The sequence below is a fragment of the Ambystoma mexicanum genome, chromosome 2p (genome assembly GCF_040938575.1).
Source record: "Ambystoma mexicanum isolate Mex_15411 chromosome 2p, UKY_AmexF1_1, whole genome shotgun sequence".
NCBI classification, from domain to species: Eukaryota; Metazoa; Chordata; class Amphibia; order Caudata; family Ambystomatidae; genus Ambystoma; species Ambystoma mexicanum.
In genome coordinates this window covers 711,100,628-711,120,458 of record NC_090923.1, presented here as the reverse complement: position 1 = coordinate 711,120,458, position 19,831 = coordinate 711,100,628, and the positions used below count along the sequence as shown (strand labels likewise).

Genomic DNA, 19,831 nt, shown 5'->3' with positions numbered 1-19,831 from the left:
TTGTTCGTTTCGTTTGCGCAGTGAAAGTGTTTGAAATCTTTCTCCAATCCGAGGGCTTGTCCTTCTCGTCGAACTACCTTTTCTACCAACCAACCTCGTCCGGAAACCGTGCCACGAACTTTACCACGAACTACCCTGAACTGTATTATCTTGAGCAAACGACTTTTGACCTATTGACTTTGGCCCCAAGCCTTTTCTGATTGTATCATTGTAGATTCTCTTGTTCGATTGCCCTAAGTACTTACCTGTTGGTGTAATTCAATTTCAATTAACCTTGTCTTTCCCTCCCTTTTTAATTGCTGGAGTGCCATTTTGCTCCCAGTTCATTTTGTGAGCTTAACTTGTCTGGAACTTATTGGGAGTTGTGTGGTGTATTTAGAGTGTGATTTTTAAACTGCTTAGAATAGTGAAATGTTATACAACTGAAGAGTGAAATAAATGTATATTCTTTTACTTGAAAACCATGAGTCAGTGTTTGCCTGAATCATAGTAATTGCTGTCCTTTGTGTAACTATTTGATACTGCTCACTTACTCTTGAGATAAGTCTGGCTGCTCAGCCACTGCTACCACTTTAACTGTGTAGTACAGGCTTGTACCAAAGGTGAAATTGTACCGTCACTGCCACTTGTAGTCTTAATTGTGTGTGGTGTTCCCAAAGGGTACTGCATATAATTCTGCCTAACAGCCGAAAACACAACAGGCATGAAATACACAGAAGCTCGACAGAACGAAATGAACTCAACACACCGTTCATGACAAAAAAGATGAGACCCAAAGAATCATCTACACGAGTAGACAGACATCACAGAAGAAGCCATCAACCCACAACACAAACTTCTAGACCCACTCAATGAAGAAGCAGAAGCAACACAACCAAATGCAGAAACTAAAGTAAAAACAAAGCCAACACCACCACCTTCAAAAGATAAACAAACGCAGGAAGCGAAAGATACACTGCAACCTAATCAACACCAATCAATGTCAAAACACACCACAGAAATATACAATCTAAAGTGATGAGATCCCATTTTTCAAAACTTCAAGATCCCTACCCAACAATTTCAGATTGAAACAAGCGAACAGAGGAGGAAAAAAGAGGAGGGCTCGCCATTGCATACAAAGATCACGTAAAGATAACAGCACCACCTCTAAACATCCCAAACTGTGAATCACTCCTGCTACACTTCACCTTAGATCATCAAACCAACCTGCAAAACCTACTCATCTACAAACCACTGACATACAACCCCACTTTCACGGGCACACTTGTGGATGCCATCACCAAAATCGCCATACAATAGGAACATCTGATCATACTAGGATATCAATTTCTGGTTTAAAGAAGAAAACACCAACTCACACAAAACACTAACGAATCGACTAGAAGCGATGTATCCACAGCAACAAGTGAAAGTTGTGACACGCAGAGCAGGGTACACCGTAGCCACAATCTTCTGAAAAAGAAACCTCGTGACAATACACCCCAATGCAGATTCCCTTGAGCGACCACCAGATACCCTTTGTGGTCGAACCACCAATGAAAATACAAAATAACATCCCCAAATAAATCATCCAATTCAGAAAAGAAACTGGAAACCCATAAACATTGCAAACATAAACACCCGACTGGAAACACTAGGCCTTCCATTGCATTCCTGGATTCATCAAACGTCGAAGAAAGAACTGAGACAATCAAAAAATGGATCACAATAACACGAGGCCTCCCTCCCACACTAAAACTCGAGGAGAACCATCTCCGGTTCCGGAAGCATCCCAAGACCTTCCTCTTTGCTTCTGCCTTCGCCTCACCTGTGCTGATTTTTTTTGTCCTCTTGCAGCACCTTGCACCTGGCCACCCTCTGTCCTCCGGGCCCAAGTACCTGCTCAGCCTGCCACCCTCCCGCACTGCCTTCGGGGCACCCCTTGCACTGGGGTCTGTATCTCTACCCATACAGGCCCCCCTTTTTTTTCTTCCAGCACTTATCAGAACTACTCAGTCTGCCGCCTGAAACCCAGCACTTGCCACTTGCTGGCTGCACTACCATTGTTTGTTGCCTTATTATTTATCTGTGCCTCATTGCTCTGCACTCTCCTTTTTTCTCTCCACCCTTTCCTGCACTTTTCCCCCCTCCACCTCTCCCATGCACGTGCGCGTTCTCAATGTCACTGGGCCTAGTAGTGTTGTTCTCCCCTGTTCCCCTCCCTTGCCGCGCTCTGAAACACTTGTGTATGACACAATATATCATATTTGATATCATAGGCAGCATTGGTCCAGAAAAACATTCACCACCTCGCTAAAGAAAACAATGGCGTGATGGTACACCCCTTACCTAAGAGCACTGAAAAAAGAAAACTAGGAAATTAACAAGATTGGGGAAAAAACTACGATCAGAAGAAACAAAACACACATATCCGAGACAGATATGACTACACAAAGCAGAAATACTCAAAGCAACAAAAACAGATCACCAACAAACGCATCCCAAACTCAGGCAACACCCAAAAAGAGATGTTCAGCATCATCAATGAGCCAAGAAACCCAGCAGGCTACAACAACATTCCCACGGCCTCGCAAAAACGATGCAATGGCCTTGCAGACCACTTCAAAAATAAAATTACAATCATCCAAAACATCATCAAAAGCAGCAAAAACACAAACAATTGCCCTAACATGCAAATACTGGAACCAACAACTACCCACCAATTTCAATAGAAACTAGCCTAGTGGACAAAGATAAAGAGGCGGCTCACCAGCAGACCCTTGCCCAGCAGACATATACAAGACTATCCTCAACCATAAAACACCTGCAGAATACTACTGCAACCTCTTTAGCCACTCACTAGCAACAGGAAGTGTGCCACAAACCTTCAAATTAGCATACATCAAACCACTCCTGAAAGATCTTACCAACTACCGACCAATTTCAAACTTCCAGCACCCAGCAAAACTCCTAGAAATCTACATCTATGAACAAATCGTGAAACATGTAGAACACAATTGACTACTAAACCAGGCACAAGTCTGCTTCAGACCCACGAGATGAATAGAAACAGCAATGCTATCTATATGGGATGATCTATAAACCATGCAGACTCCAGCGTCACTTTGGCTCCAATTCTATGAGATCTATTAGCAGCCTTTGACAAGGTCCTCCATGTAACACTCATCAAAAGACTTAGAACTAGTAATTGTAACATGGCACTACTATGGTTAAATTCCTTCCTTGCAGAAAGAACAGAGGCAACGTGGCTAACACCTTTCAAATCAGAGCCACGCACAACATAATATGGTGTCCCACAAGGCTCATCACTCTCACCACTGTTCAACATCTTCATGACCCCATCCCATCAACCTCATCAAAAGGTACAGTCACCACCTGCTACAACTACACACACTACAATTCATCTACAAAATCAACAGCAATGGACAACAAGACCCAACCTTTATCAACTGCCTCACAGAAATAAAAAAAATGGATAAGTACCAATACCCTTAAACTTTACCCGGTCAAAACAGAAATCATGATCATGCCCAACAACCCTTTGAAACCAACACCCCATTCTATTGCCAACTGAAACGGGAACTCGATTGGAACCTTCCCAAGTGGCCAATAATCTTGGAACACTAATGGACATGGACCTACTCGAACCGCAAGTCCAAAAAGAAGTAACAAAGTGCTTCTTCCACCTACAAACAATCAAGCAGATATTACTTTTCTTCACCTTCTCACATAGAACACGTGCGGTCATCTCCCTAGTCATGTCAATAGACTATGCCAATAGCATATACCTCCAAAAACGCAGCAGCTAGACTACTCCTCACACTCATTAAGAGTGAACACATCTCACCAGCACATAAACCTACATTGGCTGCCAGTCAAAAAAATAATTTTCTTCAAGATACGCTGCATAACCCCACAGAGCAATCAATGGCCAAGGAGAAGAATTCATACAGGAAATAAATCTCAATTTACAAACCAAACCGAACGCCAAGATCCAACAACAACATTTGCTTGCAATCAAAATATTACTCAAAACAAAAATGTGGTGGATTAGCATTCTCCTGCATCTCGGCAAAACTTTGGAACTCACTTTCCAAAGAAATACATACAGAAGACCACCTAAAATTCAGAAACATTATGAAAACATGGCTCTTCAACTGACCTAGCTAAACAGAATACACCATTGAAAGGAACCAGTGAGCACAACAAAAAGATGCAAACATTAACCAAAACCTGGATATCAGAACAAAAGGCATTTAACGCAAAACCTCCTTAGAAGACTATGAACACATGACAAACCCTGCCAGACCTTCATAACCAACAGAGAGAAGGGCTCAGACAACTATCATCAGTAACCCTACTAAAAGCTTTCCAATATTCTACCTACTCATCCTCAAACACCAAACACCAAACAAAACTGACACACACCACTACTGCAGCAGAAACCTAAAAACTGCACACACCCCGCAACACCCGACTAAACCCACACACAACAGAAAACGAACCCAATTACGGACAAACCATGGCATACTCACTCATACACCAAACACCACAAAACACATCTAAAAACAAACTCAGCACAGTGACCTATTTTTCCGAACTGAAGCCACCAACAGCTACCAGTTTTTCCAAACTGATGCCACCAACAGCATATCAAAGCTCTCTTGCACTTTCCCTCTCGATCCTACTAACCAAGCCCTCCTGAGCCCTCCTTCAATTTCAGATGCGCCAGAGCGCCTGGAGACCATGAAAATGGCAGCGGTGCCCCATACAAATCACAATGACATTATTGGGGTTTTAAGTAGGGGATGCATTGAACTCACGTTGTAATTCACAATAAATTGGTGGTGGTAGGCACTCATGGCGAGTTTTTCTTTAGGCCCAGCCATCCCTTGAGTTGTATTATCTTACAGTAAGTACTGGGCAAAGAAGAAGAACTTGGAGGTAATACCTGGATTACTTACTGGTAATCACCATTACTTCTAGTCCTGCTCGTCCTCGGCACAGTACTTACATCCATCTTTACTTCCTGGAATGGATGGAGTTGGCATTAACTGCTGGGACACTAGGGGTATTGTACTCCCGGTGGGAGCGACAGAGCAATGGGAAACAAAGTAGAAATGGAAGATTCCCGAGGCTCGAGGTACTGGAGACTTTTTGTAGGACAGGAAATTTAAAGTTAAACTACAAGGTCTCCACTCTCGAGAATTCCAAATGCAGAATCGAACACTGCATAGTAGTATAGTGAATCTAAAAGTGTTCAACGTAATGATTAACAATCTAGTAGATGAAATACAGAGGAGCCATTGCAAAGTAGGGCTGTATGCCGATGATGGTGTAGAACGGTTTAGAAGTAAAAATACTAAATACAAGAGGCAATCAGAGGCCATAACTAAGATGAAACAATGAGACAAACAATGGGGCTTTAAGATTTGTGGGAAAACCCCCAGGGTATGTTATTATGAAAAAAAGAAAAATAGAAAAACTAGTCTTACATCAGTACAGTCGGCAGATCAAGATAATAGAAACGTTTTCAAACATTTGTGAATGTGGTTGGATTCTAAACTCTCCTTGAGTAAGCCGATATCCGAGACCCGGGAACGGAATGGGGTGTATATAAAAAGTGCTGATGCTATAGAGAGATGGGCTAAACCATATTTGACTATAGAGCGCAATTAGCAATACGTTTTAGTGCTACCCAAAAGAAAAGGATGGCAAACATACAAGTCAAGGGACTGAAAACGTGTACGTGGGCAACGGTGACAACTTCCATAGAAGCTATGCAGTTGCACTAAGACAGAAAATGCAAACTATAAGATACTGCAGAAGAATGTCCATGAGCAACTAACACTGAAAGAATGTTTACAGGAAAACTGGATGCATGTATTGCTAATGTTAAAGGTTTTTATAGTGCGCACCAATGCTACTTGTGTGGTCTCCAGGCGTACATAAAGGAAACCAGTGGGGCGGAACATATACATAACATGAAAAGGGAGGAACTATAAACGGCGTGAAACAAGATACAAATAATTAACATTTGTGGCTTGGTGCATTTGCGACTATGCACCTTTAAACAGTCTAAAGTTTGTACTTTGTTGGCTGTATATATAACAAAGAAAAAGTTTTAAAAAAAGAAATAGAAGCGAAAGGGTCAAAGTATATGAAGGGGAAAATGCAGTCTACATGGATGTATCCGAGAATCCAGACTACGAGCCAATAGGCATAGCAAATACAATTCAAGTTAACGGTATAGACAACATAGGGAGAATTACAAATGGGGGCGGGGGGGGCTACTAGCGATTCTCATGGCAATGAAAATCATCATCATCAGGGACGTGAAGGGACCAGGGGTAGCGATCATCTCAGACTCACCTAGCACATTAACAGACTTGCGGTAAGGCAGGGAAGACAGGCAAGACAGTATTTAAATGCAATACAAAGGGATGCTCTAGGAAAAAGAAGGGGATAAACATAAAACTGGCATGCGTGCCAAGAAAGTCATGGGTAAAAGGAAATGATATGGCAGGCATTGCAGCAAGTGAAGGGATGGAGCGCCAAATACAAAGCGTAATTAAGAGGATAGTTATGTCAGAATGGCAAGAAAGATGGGAAAGTACAAGCAAAAGGAGACACTTTTTTTTTTTTTTTACAAACAAAAAGAGGTTCGAGTTAAGAACAGAGGGACGAAATCCTTACCCAGAAACCATGCCAAACAGACTGTTGTGTTATACCAAACGAAATTACCAATTACTCAAGACAGGCAAGTATGATTCAGAAGTGTGTGAATATTGCGGACAAGCAAAAATGTCCTGCACACCTAGAATTTCAAGAGTATGATACTCAAAGAAAGCATATGAAAGAAGGCCTAAGGAAATTGGTAATAGAGGTTGACTTGCTTAGAAATATCTTAAGGGAGCACGGGAATGAAAAACAGAACACAACACATGAGACAATACTACGCTAGGTAGCTGAGACAGGGAAGCTTGGGTAGCTGCAACAGACATAGTAAATGATGGTGGGAGCAAATCGTAAATATACAGTCTCCCAGGAAAACCCAAAGAAAAGGAAGAAGAGGATTGAGGTAGGTTACCTCATAGCTAAGTACTGCGATGAGGAAGACCAGGACTAGCAGTAAAGAAGATTAACGGTAACTAAAGTAATCAAGGAATCCTTAACTGACCACAAAAACATATCGTGACAGTCCAGTAGAGAAGGAGCTTCCGAGTACAAAAGTCGACAGATGTTTTGTTGTACGACTGTTTCAGACATCACGTTTGTTAAAGGTTAATTTTTAACTCCTACAAATTACATTGAAGAAAGCACCAAGTACTGCGTCACTGTCGGAATACACATGCAAAACATCTTACATTGTACACCAGTCAGGCTGCACAACCACTCACCAGTAGGCGACAGCTACTCTTGGGTCAATGACAAGGCTGCAAGTACTAAGAATCATTGCGATGGCGCTTCCTAAAACATTCCCTTCCCCAGTACCGTTTGTGTCTTACGCCGGCTGGAGCTCGTGAGACTGCAAGACACCCGCAGTCTTTGTACCGCTTCAAGTTACAAAGAGAATACTTTTAAAGCAACCCTTGCAGCAGCCGGCACACCGAGACAACATGAGAGTTCATTGCAAAATCCGAAGGGGAGGGGCTGACGGTGGGCCAACACCTGACAATGTTACACCTCCATCATTTATTGATAAAAGCGGAAAAGATATTGTTACATCCAGTTTCCCAGCTGTCTCCAACCAGAGAGTGTTCACGGAGGCTGCCAGTCTACAACGCAACTCTCATGGAAACTGTACAAATGGATGTGTGCTCTTATCAAATTAGAGGGTTAACACAACGAAACCACACAGGTAATATACAGTATGAGCTGAAAAAAGCCTATCCCATCATCCGCGTTATGCAGTATCTACCCCAGTGGACGCTATCCCTTACGTGATACGGATTCAGACAGCAGAACAGTAGCCTGGCGTCGCGTGGAAGGGGGTCACAGACCATTGTAGATGTCCCGGCCCTGAAAGCCCCTTATATAATTAGAAAACTTCAGAACCATAGCGAGAAAAAAAAAAAGAATAAAAAAATATACTCCAAACCTTGTTTTTTATGTGCCTATAGTCGTATAATAAAAAAAAGCAATTTTCATGAATACAATAATTGTATAACGCTGAAATGACATTTCCCTAAATTATAACCATACATTTTTGGACCTAGAAAAGATTAAGAGCTGAGCTGATTCTGACAAAATAGGATCCCGTGACTGTCAAGCTGTTCATATCAATAGATGACACAAATCATTTCATTTCTGAAAATATGATTCGTTTTAGACGCTGTAAAAACATTCATATAAGATGTAGTTTAAGCTTTAGAACCAAGGAATCCATGGACTAACTCAGTGGGTTGAAAACCTGCAGCAGAGCTCTAGCTGTAGGTTTCACATAAATCACTGCAGTGGGCACATTAACCCACTCCAAAAGAATCTCACTGGGAGAAAAGGTGAAAGTGATACCCACCAACATTTTAGAGGCAGAGGCCAGTCATACAATCCAGCAAGATAATATTACATATTACAGAATGACATTAATTTTGTCATAGGAGATAAGAGGTTGAGCAGTGTACAATGACTTGCAGCAGACTTCTCCCAATACCTCCTAGCCTTTTGCAGATACTGGCTGGTTATTAAACCTTCTAGTATCTTTGTTATTGTACTTGTTTAGCAAATCACACAGCAATATTATACATACACAATAATAAGAACCCCCAACTTATAGCGATTTCACCATCGCTTACAATACTGCAAAATCCAACTTTATTGTAAAAAAAAAAAATCATGTTTTGCAAAAACCACCCACAAAAATCAACCATGTTTGCAAGCACACATGTAAACAGCTGTTTTTACAAACACACAAAAACGTCCAATGAAAACTTAACAGAAACGCCTTCTTGTGTGATGAGACCGTTTATCTTGCAATACGTGATCAATCACTGTACTTTTTTGCAAGCATTTTTAATTATTTCATCTCATTGCGGAAGGAATTTCCAATCACATGGGTTGTGTAAGTGACGAGTAAACTGCAGATTGGGAGAAAGGATAGAGGAAGAGCATATAACGGGAGAACAGTTGTGGATGAGGAGTGAGAAAGAATGAAGGATTATGGATTGTAGGAGGAACCGGAGAGCGAAAGGTGCGAGTTGAGAGCACGGTTGGGAGTGCGAGCTGTAGCTTGTCGAGTGACTGAGCACGTAAGTATGCGCATGACTGGCAGAGTGAGTGGCTTGGTCGTGTAAATTATGATGGAGGATTGTTGAGTATGAGGGGTGTTGGTGAGTGGGGGGTATCCATGGAGCAAATTAATATAAAAGGGGATTATTTACACAATTACAAATGAAAATCTATATAAATAAAAATGTAAATGTTTGTTCAAAATCTTAAATCTCTGAAAGGTCTTCACCGATTGCTTTGAAATTTTGACACAACGTTGCATTCGAAAAGGCGCATGTTTTTATATACCTACTATAATGTCACACCAGTGACAAGTAAAAACATGCTTTTTCTGAAAAACAGCACCATCTGTTGGACGTAAAAGCAACACTATATACTAAATATTTTACTGAAAAACAGCACCATCTGATGGATGTAAAAGCAACACACGCTATACTAAATATTTTACGATTCCATTTCAATGTTTCCAATTTAGAATGGCTCAAATATGTGCTGAGGAAGCAGGAGAGCGACGTGCAGCCAGACTTTAGGATGCACGGTTGCGAGCACGGCGATCTCGTTCTGCAGCTTCAGAACTGCTTCGTTCTCAACAGAATGAACGCAACAGGCTGAGAGTGGCTGAAAGACGTCAACAAGAAACAGCAGATCAGCATCAAACACGACTCTGTGCTTAGCAATCACGCGATTACAATCGCCTTGCCTTCCGGTACAACCCAGCTGATGATTATAGGTTGAGCCGGCATGTTCTCATCGGCACCATGACCGAAGTGTATCCTTATTGCAAGGCTCTGAAATTTAATGGAGAAACAAAAGGAATGTGTTACGCCGCCGGGAAAATTAAACTGCCTCAACTTGGAGAGCCGCCAGAGCCATTAAAAACTACCCACAAGCATTGTGAAATTAAACATATTAGAAACGTGCGCCTTCTCTTTTCTTTCTTTTCCATTTAACCGACTGAGCCACAGCAACGCATGGCCGGGGACAGCTAGTGATCAATAAAGTTATAATATAAAATAGGCTCACACAAAAAGCCAAAGAGCTCAAGTGGGAACATCTGGGACTCAACTTGAAAGCAGAAACTACAAAAAGGCGCAAATAATTTCAATCTGGCTCTTTTGCATACTCACACACTGGACCTCTTTCTTGAAATGTGACTCTTATAGCCTGGCTCTCTAGCATAGTGCAGTCATACAAAAACATATGAAGCAAAATTTTGCAATAAATAACATTTTGTGCTGCAATCTTTATTACTCATAGCCCTACTGTTACTCGTCCCCGTACTTACCTTTGAGTATGTTCATACTCAATGGAACTTTTTTTCTTCCAAGCTGCAAGCTGGCCTCCTAGGTCTCCTCCCCTACCAGGAGGTATAACCTCCCACACACCCAACACATGGCAGTCAATACAAAGCCATGTCATGGGCAACTTCCACAAAAAGGTGCAGGAGGTGAAGGTTAGTCCATACTGGGACGAGGAAGGAGGACTAGGAGTAATGACAATTTGTTAAGTAATCCGGGCATTACCTCCATGTCCCTCTTCCTCGTGCCAGTACTTACCTTTGCGTCATACAAAAGCAGAACCAGGAAGGATGCCTATGCACACCACGAAAGACACAAAAGCCATGGGTAATGCAAAACCAACCCAAAACCAATTTATTCAAGGAAAAAAAAAAAGCAGGAAGTCGAACGGGCCCCTCTATGTTGAGCTGGCAATGACAAATGTAGATGTTAGGCATAGCCAACGTGGCCACCCAGCAAATGTCCAGTAAGGGCACCCCTTGCAAGTTAGCCCAGCAGGCGGCTTCCTCCCTAGTGGACTGGCCCTGCTGGGCAGAGGCCTGCAGAATCATAGGCTAGGAGAATCAAGGACTTAATCCACCGGCTGATAGTAGGAGTGGAAGACTTGCGGCCACAGCTCCCCACCCCCCCGCTCCAAAAGGTGACCAAGAGATGGTCAGTGAGACGAAAGGACTCAGCCCGTGAAAGAAAGTGCAGGACCACCCACTCAATATCCAAGCAATGCCAAGCCTCCTCCTCAGGAGAGGAGAGGATGGAACAGGAAAGAAGGCAGAAAGGACCACTTCCCGAGACCGATGCAAGACCTTAGGCACAAGAAGAGTCACGCCGCAGGACCAAGGCCTCCTCCCAGACCACCAAAAATGGAGGCCAACACATGAGAGCCCCGATTTCCAGCAGATGACAAGCGGAAGTGACTGCAACCAAAAACGAGTGTCAACCACGTCAGCTCGACATCTGCCAGCGGCTCAAAGGGAGGCTTCTGTAACATTGCCAGGATCAAAGGAAGGTCCGTAGGAGGATCCCCAACCGGGCCCAACGGACGTGAGTCCGCAACCCCCTTCAACAGCCGTGAAACCAGAGCCTCCGCCGCAGGTGGCCAGGAAACTGAAAAGGCCTGTGGCCGCCCACGGAGAACCGCGAGTAGAAACAGCCAACCCCTTCTCAACTCTTCATGGAGGAATTGCAAAATGTCAGGCAGCACACAGACCAGCGCCAGAACACCCCTCGGGGAACACCAAGACAGTAAATGTGCCCAATGAAAACTTAAGGGTAGAGGACCGGTGCTCCATCTGGACCATCCCAGCAACAACCACCGAAAGGCCCAACGCCTGTAGACCCCTCCTTTCAGTTTCCAGACCCCCCCCAAACGGATGAGAAAGGAGAAGGGGGAATCACCCACCCTCAAGGGAGACAACTAACTGGGCAACACCCAAGAAGGACCCAGCTGCATCTTCAGAAAACATGGAAACCACCCCTGTTGAGACCAGTGAGGGACCGCCAGGATAAACACCAGTGGAGACACCCTCAGAAACAGGGGAATTGGAGTAAAGGAATAAAAGAAACCCAGGTGGCCCCCTTCTCCCCACTGTGCCCTGATGAATTCAAGAGTCTGTGAGGGAGACAAGTGAGACTTTGAAGAACCCCCACCGGACTAGGGCACGACAGAAAAGGTGAAGATGGGCCCGCACCAGACGCCGGGAGCTGGCCCAGATCAAACAATCGTCCAAGTAGGGGGGGCACCTGAATCCAGGTCAGGTGTAGAGATGCCACCAGTGGAGCCAACAGTTTTGTGAAGACTTGAGGCACCGACTTGAGACCGAAGGGCAGAACACAGAACTGGAAGTGTTCCTGCCCCATAGCAAACCGCAGGAACCGCTGATGATTCAGGAATATCGGGACACGGTAGTAGGAGTCCTGTAGATCAAGAGAAACCAACCAATCCACCCTCGTCACCGCCAGGATGACAGACTGGAGGGTCTCCATCTTGAAGTGCCGAGACCAAACCAAGGCATTCAGATTCTGCAGGTTGATCAGACAAAAAGGAGTGACCCCCCCCCGGCTTGGGGACCAGAAACACAGGGGAATAGAAGCCAGTCCCCCTCTGGCCCGACGGCACTGGGACCACAGCCCGCTTGCTAATAAGGTCCAGGACAGCAGAATGCAGGGCCTCCCGCCGACGGAAGTCCTTGGGCAGAGGAGTCACCCGTAGACCGGACTCCAAGGGGGTGGGGGAACAAAATCCAGCCGGTACCCCAGGCGAACTGTGGACCGAGCCCAGGAGTCAGAGGCCAACTGGTCCCAGATCCAAGAAAAGTGAGACAAACGTCCCCCTTACCTGCCAAAACTGGGCGTCAGGAATTCTGAGGCTTGGGCGGGGGAGGAGCGGGGGGCTGAGACAATGGAAAGGACCTCTGAAACCCTGCTTCTTCTCATCCGTCTGGGTACAAGGGACATAAGACTTGCGAGGACAAAAACCAACAGCTGACGCAGGAGCCACCTTCTTCCTCAACTTGTCTGCATGTTTATTGGCCTTGAAGAGACCCAGTGAACCTTGGACTCCAGAGCATCACCAAACAATTTCCGACCCTCAAAGGGAAGCTTCAAAGCTGCAGGCTTCCGAGACCCCTCGGACTTCCAATCCTGCAGACACAAATGGCACCTACCAACAACAGTGGTGCCCATGGCCATAGCAGTCCCCCGAATCCCATTGTAAAACAGTTCCGACCTAAACTCGGTCTGTCGCATGTCAGACAGGAGCTAGTAACAGCCAGAGCTATCTGCCAAGGCCTGTCACAGACCAAGAAAGCCAGCCAACAGTGTATCCGCGGCATAGGACCCGTAGGTGCTGGCCCACAAAGGCAGATGAGACCCCACGTAGGGCTTCTTGACGGCAGGTCTCTGACTCATCCCGGTCTAAGCATTTGCCAGAGGCATCCTCATCATTCGACGAAAGGGAGGACCCAGCAGGATGATGAAGAAGAAGAATAATCAGAAGAGGAGGAAACATGGGCAGGCACAGACATCAGGACCAGTAGCACAGTAAGTCAGAAATTCATTAAACAGGGTTTTAAAGTCCCTACGAGAAACCCAGGAGCAGGGGCAGCCACCGTCCACGTTTTAGGCAGCCTGGAGGAAGAATAGGCAGTCACGGCATGCTTCCTTTTCCCCAGAGTGCCTACCCACTACTGGACACACTAGTGACAAACACCGCCAACTCCGGCGACCCGTGCCAGAAAATTAACAGAAAAGCATGGGAAATCCCCAGGCGGCGTCCCTGTTGCCCAGCAATGCTGCAGGCCCGAAAAGGGAAGGCTCAACAAACTCTGCCCCCCTCAAGGGGAAGAGCCGGCAGAACTGCATGGCCCAAACCACCCGGGCCATCGATGCCCCAGAGAGCAGCCACTGCCGGGCACACCACCAGGGCCGACCATGGCAGCAGGAGAATCGGAAGCCTGTGGCCCCCCTCAACAGCAGGCCAGCGGGCCGCACCACAAGGAGCAGCCCACCCAAAGGCAGGCAGGGTAAAAAAAGGCAAACAGGAAGATGGGGGGACGGAGGCCCCCGCAACCGCCTTCCCCTACCCCTCCAGAACACTCACAGGAGACACCGGGCAGGGCTCCAGGAGGCCAACGAGCACACCCCGTTTTGCCAGAGGACACCTGCACACACAGCCGCCAGGCCCCACAGCCCTGCAGGAGGCCCAGCGGGAACACCAGCACCAAACAGAAACCAAGCCCTGCAGAAGAGCTGCCGAGCGTGAGACACCAGTTGTTGCCCCTACAGAGCCCTGCACCGAGAGAATATGACAGTTCTGGCAGACCATTCCAATGAGCATGAACATACTCAAAAGGTAAGTACTGGGATGAGGAAAAGGGACGTGGAGGTAATATGCTTTCTTATGTCACAAAATGTTCAGTTTCATGATGCAATATCCTGGAGGGTCAGAATAATACGTTTTATTTTTTCCAAGGAAAATGCAGATCTACAAATACCAGGCTTGATGGTTGATGTGGGTCTGAAGGCCATGACTGTGTAACACTTCCTTGAAAGCTAGATAGATTTTAGAGGGGACTACATTCCAAAAATGTTTACCTATAGAGATATGGTATCAAAATATGTCCGACATCACCTATCCAGCCCTTGCTGTTCATTCAAAAGCTGTTTTTCTTCCTGGACTTTTAGTTTAGCTTTTCCAAAATGTGTGTACCACAAAGCAAATGCAGATTTGCAAACACTGGCCACTATTCAGCTGTTTTCTCCAAAATTGCCTCATTACACTATATGGTGGTTGTGAAGCAGAGATGTAGATTACCTTGCTCCATGCCAGTCCGCTGTGAATGGTTCATCCTGTGCTAATTGTTTCTCTGCATTCTGGTATTCAAAGTTTGGCTTTTCATTCACCATTGCAGAGCTATAAGTGACAGAATGCAAGAATGGAGGCAGACCTGAATGAGTTATTAATTCAGACATGACATTGCAACAACTTCAGGTCTCTGAAGTCTGCTGTGGGTTGGTTGTATTATTTATAAACATTGATTGTTTTTCCATGGTTGAAAACAGGCATCCAGCCTATTGTCGTGCATAGGTGTAAATAAAATGCGCAGTTTTACTAAAAAGTACCCCCCCCCCCCTTTCAAACAAGCAGGCAACTTTATACATTTCTATTCATAAAACTGTTCCGCTTTTCTTTCACAAATATACCAAAATAGCTGGTGACATCTGTTGTCTGGACTTTGCTTTAAAGTGTATAGGTGCTTTAAAATTTATAGGTGCCACCAAAATTAACTGCCCATACATTAGGACTTTGCCTGAAGGGTTGGGATTTTGCACATGAAAGAATGACTGAAGGGGTACTTGCTAATGTGACCAATTTTCCATTAATTGCTGCCTACTGGGTAGCCCATATCGGACAAAAGAGTTGTAAATCACAGCTCCAAGGAGAACACCAGAGAATTGAAATGCAATTGACAGGATGGCAGGCTATCACATAAAATCCAAGGGGCTGCTTTTGTTACACAACTGGATTCTGAGTCTTTAAACTGGACTGCAGAAACATGGGAGAGATCAAATCCGGATTTATTGTCTCTCAACCGGACCACAGGACACAGCTCTTAAAATGTGGTCAGTCTGGACTAAATATGAATGAGTGACAAATCTACCAGGGCACCCCAGAGCTTATCAGGACTTGCTGCTGCCTCCCAGGCGGAAATGTTTTCACACAGGGATCTGGTAGAATTCTTAGGGCAACAACTCACTGCGGTTGTTTCTCCTCATTTTTCGCTGCATTTTTATATGTGCAAATCCCCCCATAGGAACAATTAACAATATTGAATTAAAGTAAACTATAAAGGACACCTATTGGGAGCAAACGATCATATGAGAGAGAATCAATCTAAAAGGTGCAACCAACAATACTGAATGAAAGAAATTCAGTCTAAAGGACATCAACAGGAACCCATCAACTGAATGAGATGAATTCAGTGCAAATGATGATCCACAAGAAATACTGAGAATCACTAACAACAATTACCAAACATACACCATATGGACAACTATTTTGAGCTAACAACCCTATAAAATATTAACTTGAAAATAAACCAAATAAGGCGCAAGTAACCTGGTAAACAGTATCCTTTTTGTTTGTCCTGATTTCTAGCACTGGTCAGCCTCAGGGCACACTGTTCCTGGTCACTTTGCAGCCGTCCTGCTAATTTTCTTTATTTCATTCTTCTCACCTTTTGACAAAGCAAATCAGAATCGAGATAAGGGGAGCACCATATGTCGCAGAAAGGCTGAAATCATATTTTAAAGTTAACCCCCCCCCCCCAATTCAACGCCTCCACCCCTCCTCAGCCCCAACTACCCTTTAAGATATATATACCCGCACACCCACCCCTAAAAATAACGAGGGAAAATGCAGGGAAACAGCTAAGATGAGTTGCCCCCTACAAGTTGGGCAAGTAGCTTCACACTTGTTTATAGCAATTCCCTCCTAATGGGCAGCAGATTAATGTATTGGCTGCAGCCTCCCCTTCCCATTTTGGACTGTTGTTGAAGGGACCTGCTGAACATTCACAAGCCGTCATGAACAGTAACCAAACGCAGATAACCAAAGGTTCCATGACAACGGCCTCTCAATTACTTTTGTAAAACATTTCTTTTGTTAGCAGCTCATTTCTGATGCACGCATTTTTAGTCAATTGGCAAGTGATGGGACATTTCCAAATTAAAGCCCCCCACCCCCAGAAACCTTTAATGACCTACCAAATCTTTGTCGGCACCAAGACAATTAAAGTAACCCAATAAATCAACTTTTAAAAGATTCATTTATATCCATGGTGTCTACTAGCTTGGTACACAAGTAAGGGTTTGCTTTTATGTGGCTAATCATGCACAACAGCAAGTTGGAAGTTTATGATACACAATCTCTATACTCAGATGACCTTACTACACAGTTTCTTTTAGTGTGCGTCTTAAAGTGCTAAAAGTACAGAGGTGTAAAACAGGACATTTTTTAGACTTGTAATATTTTGCTTTCTGGGACTTTTAGTTTTCCATTCAGGATAAGCAAACCTGTTCCTATACGGATTTACATATTGTCAAGTTGCTTTACTATATGATTTGTGTACTTTGCAAATAATCACTACAAGAAAGAATGATTGCATTATTTGAAAGCCAGGAACATAGTAAAGTATTAATAAATTCAGGCGTTTACAACTGGACTATTATTTCTCGTTGCAATGACCCCGCATGTTTGGTATGTAGAGAGGAAACATTTACATGTCTAAGATGACAGGTTACACAGATATTACAGGCTCGCGATTTTGCCAGCAAGTCAACCCCATTGGATGTTTCAGATTTTCCAGACTTAAGTGATGAATAGTAGATTTAGGTCTTTTAACAACGATATAACAAACTCATGCTGAAAAGCAGACCGATCGCTCGAATTGCAGACGTCTTACATGTTCAGGCAGAAGAACTATCACCATGCTACATACATTTTAGATAGTGGAAGACATTTCCGGTCGTAGACAACTGAGCTAGCCTAAGGTTTCACAGATCGTACAGGTGCAGGTCTTAAGACAGAGGAGCTCCATATTTGAAGTTACATGTCCACATTGCTTGGGGTAATAACATGTTTTAATCACTGAATGCTTGCATAAAGGGAAGGGTCTTACATGGGTGAAGGAAGGGTTGACAGTGATACTTGTCTTTGGTCCAGTCTGGGTTAGTATATCATAGACGAGATAGGCTCAGTCCTCAGAATAGTCCATTAGGGGCGGGGGGGGGGTCGAGAAGAGAGAGAGATCGATTTAGTTGTAGTAGATATTTTGACTCTAGATGGACCCTACATGGCTGGGGTAGAGGATGGTAAACTTGGCCAAGGGGAATAGCCCTTGAACAATTTACACATGGCCCTGGTGTGTAGTGCTAGGAGGCCATAGCTCTGGGTGGTAAGGTTTTAAATTCTAGAACTATTTGTCCTGGACAGTGCATGCTTTAAATTACGTCGTTGAACTAAAGGTCAACTGAGCAGTCTTTAAGAACATGGGTGGGTCCGAGCGAGCAGAACAAAACCAGTTAGAGCTTGTGGAGTGATCAAAGCCCTTGTAGCGGCATTTGGGGAGCGATTTTGGCTTCAGGACAGTGTCCCGAGGGCTGGTTTAGCCCCGGGCAGTTCATCAGTCCAGAGGGGGGTGTTTGGGGATGGCATGCCTGGCGCTAAAGAGAACATTCCAGAGCCTGAACCCAGAGCCGGCCTTAGGGCAGGGCGGCCGCCCGGTCCACCACCCACCCCCCCCCCCCCCCCCCCGCCATGCCAGCTCGGTTGAGTCTTTCAAGGTCTCCCCCGAGATGGCGTGGTGGCGGTAGAAGGTACGACAGGCGCCCTATTAAAATTAAATGCGCTCTGCAGAGCGCATCTAATAATGGGGCGCCTGCCGTGCCTATTTAAGATGTTGACGCTCCCCCCACTCCCTGCCCCATGACTAAGGGGCGCCGGTGGTGAGGAAGGGCGACAAAATGTTGTTTTTCTCCCCGGGGCGCTGCGGCTTCTAAGGTCGGCCCTGCCTGAACCGTACAGAAAATGAGCTTCGGAGCATCTACTGCGTCTACACCAACAACAGGCTGCACTGTGTAATTTCAAAACCAGATGTTTAGAAAGTCACGCACTTACAATGTTTAATAACAACATGTGATAGTACAATACAACGAACTGCAGCTTCAACGTGCATTTCCAGAGGTTGCAAAGGGGCTCCTCTTAACAATATAACAAAGGGATGTGAGAACGTCCGAGTTAATAGATGCTAAAAGAAACGGATATAAAATTGATCACAAGAGCGGGATCGCACGCACTCACCTGATGCTGCCTGGTACCAGGACATAAGCGTTTCGCTTCGTAAAGGGTAGTGTCTAGTTCCCATCCGAGAAACGGACCATAGCAACGCTGCGCCTCCACTTCATCACGTGGCCTGCTCTGCTGCATCACGTGGGTTTCAACGTTTAGTGCGTCATCTTTTTTGCACGAGCGGCCGGGACAGAGCGGGCAAGGCGTTGCAGGAGCGGGAGAGATTCTTCCGTTACAAAGCACATTTCGTATAGTTGATTGTTATTTGGTGCTTGAATTTGGTTTATGCTAAGTCTTAAAGTTACTTCATGTTGATTGTTACTTTAATGCAGAGCCGCAATATTGGGAAGGAGGTATTTCTGTTTATTTTGTGTTGTATTTGGTTATTCATATAGCGCTTTTCCCCCACTTGTGTGGCCTCAATGCGCTTTTTTTCCTTGGTTGGAATGCCCCGATGTGGTTGGAAATTTTAGGGAGTTTAGTTTAGGAAATGCATGTGCATAGCTCTCAACCATTTGTGCTGCAAAGGCGGGTGAAGTCACCCGATTTTGTTTTTGGCGGGTGAGACGGCCATTGAAATGAATGGGTGTGCAGGAGGCTTGGCGAGTGATTCATCCCTTTACAATGCGGGTGACACCCGCCAAAAGCGTGTGAGTTGAGAGCTTTGCATGTGTCCATGTTGCCATTCTAAGACTTGGGTGGCTGGCACGGCTCGACTAAGCAGCCCAGGAGAGGTCAGACACATGGGTGGGTGCTGTTGAGGTTTAGAGATAAATTGCTATTGTTGGTAGAGTCTATGTGAACCCTTTCGGGTGGTGGTTGCTGTATGCTTTTGGCAGAGGTGTTGAGTTACATCAGGTGTTTCAGTCTGGACTGCTATGTGTGAAGCTTGACAGGATGGGCTTAAGCCGTAGCCGTATTCTATCGTGCATGGATGCTTGGCCATGCCTGTGGC

General features: G+C 44.9%; 1 protein-coding gene across 4 annotated transcripts in view; it reads right to left on the bottom strand.

The window, feature by feature from the left end:
• LOC138566702 (ras-related protein ORAB-1-like) overlaps nt 1-19,831 on the bottom strand; it is a 306,406-nt gene that overhangs the window by 272,175 nt on the left and 14,400 nt on the right. Inside the window, exons 1-3 of one of the 4 annotated variants that reach the window (XM_069644292.1) lie at nt 18,889-19,004; nt 16,147-16,264; nt 14,842-14,940 (exon numbers count right to left, since the gene is read on the bottom strand). The exons of 1 other annotated variant lie outside the window; for it this stretch is intronic. The gene's annotated coding sequence lies outside the window, so the exon portion shown is untranslated. Of the gene's footprint in view, nt 1-14,841; nt 14,941-16,146; nt 16,265-18,888; nt 19,089-19,831 lie in introns of those variants that run through there. 2 more of the 4 variants (XM_069644293.1, XM_069644289.1) reach the window with 2 other exon arrangements.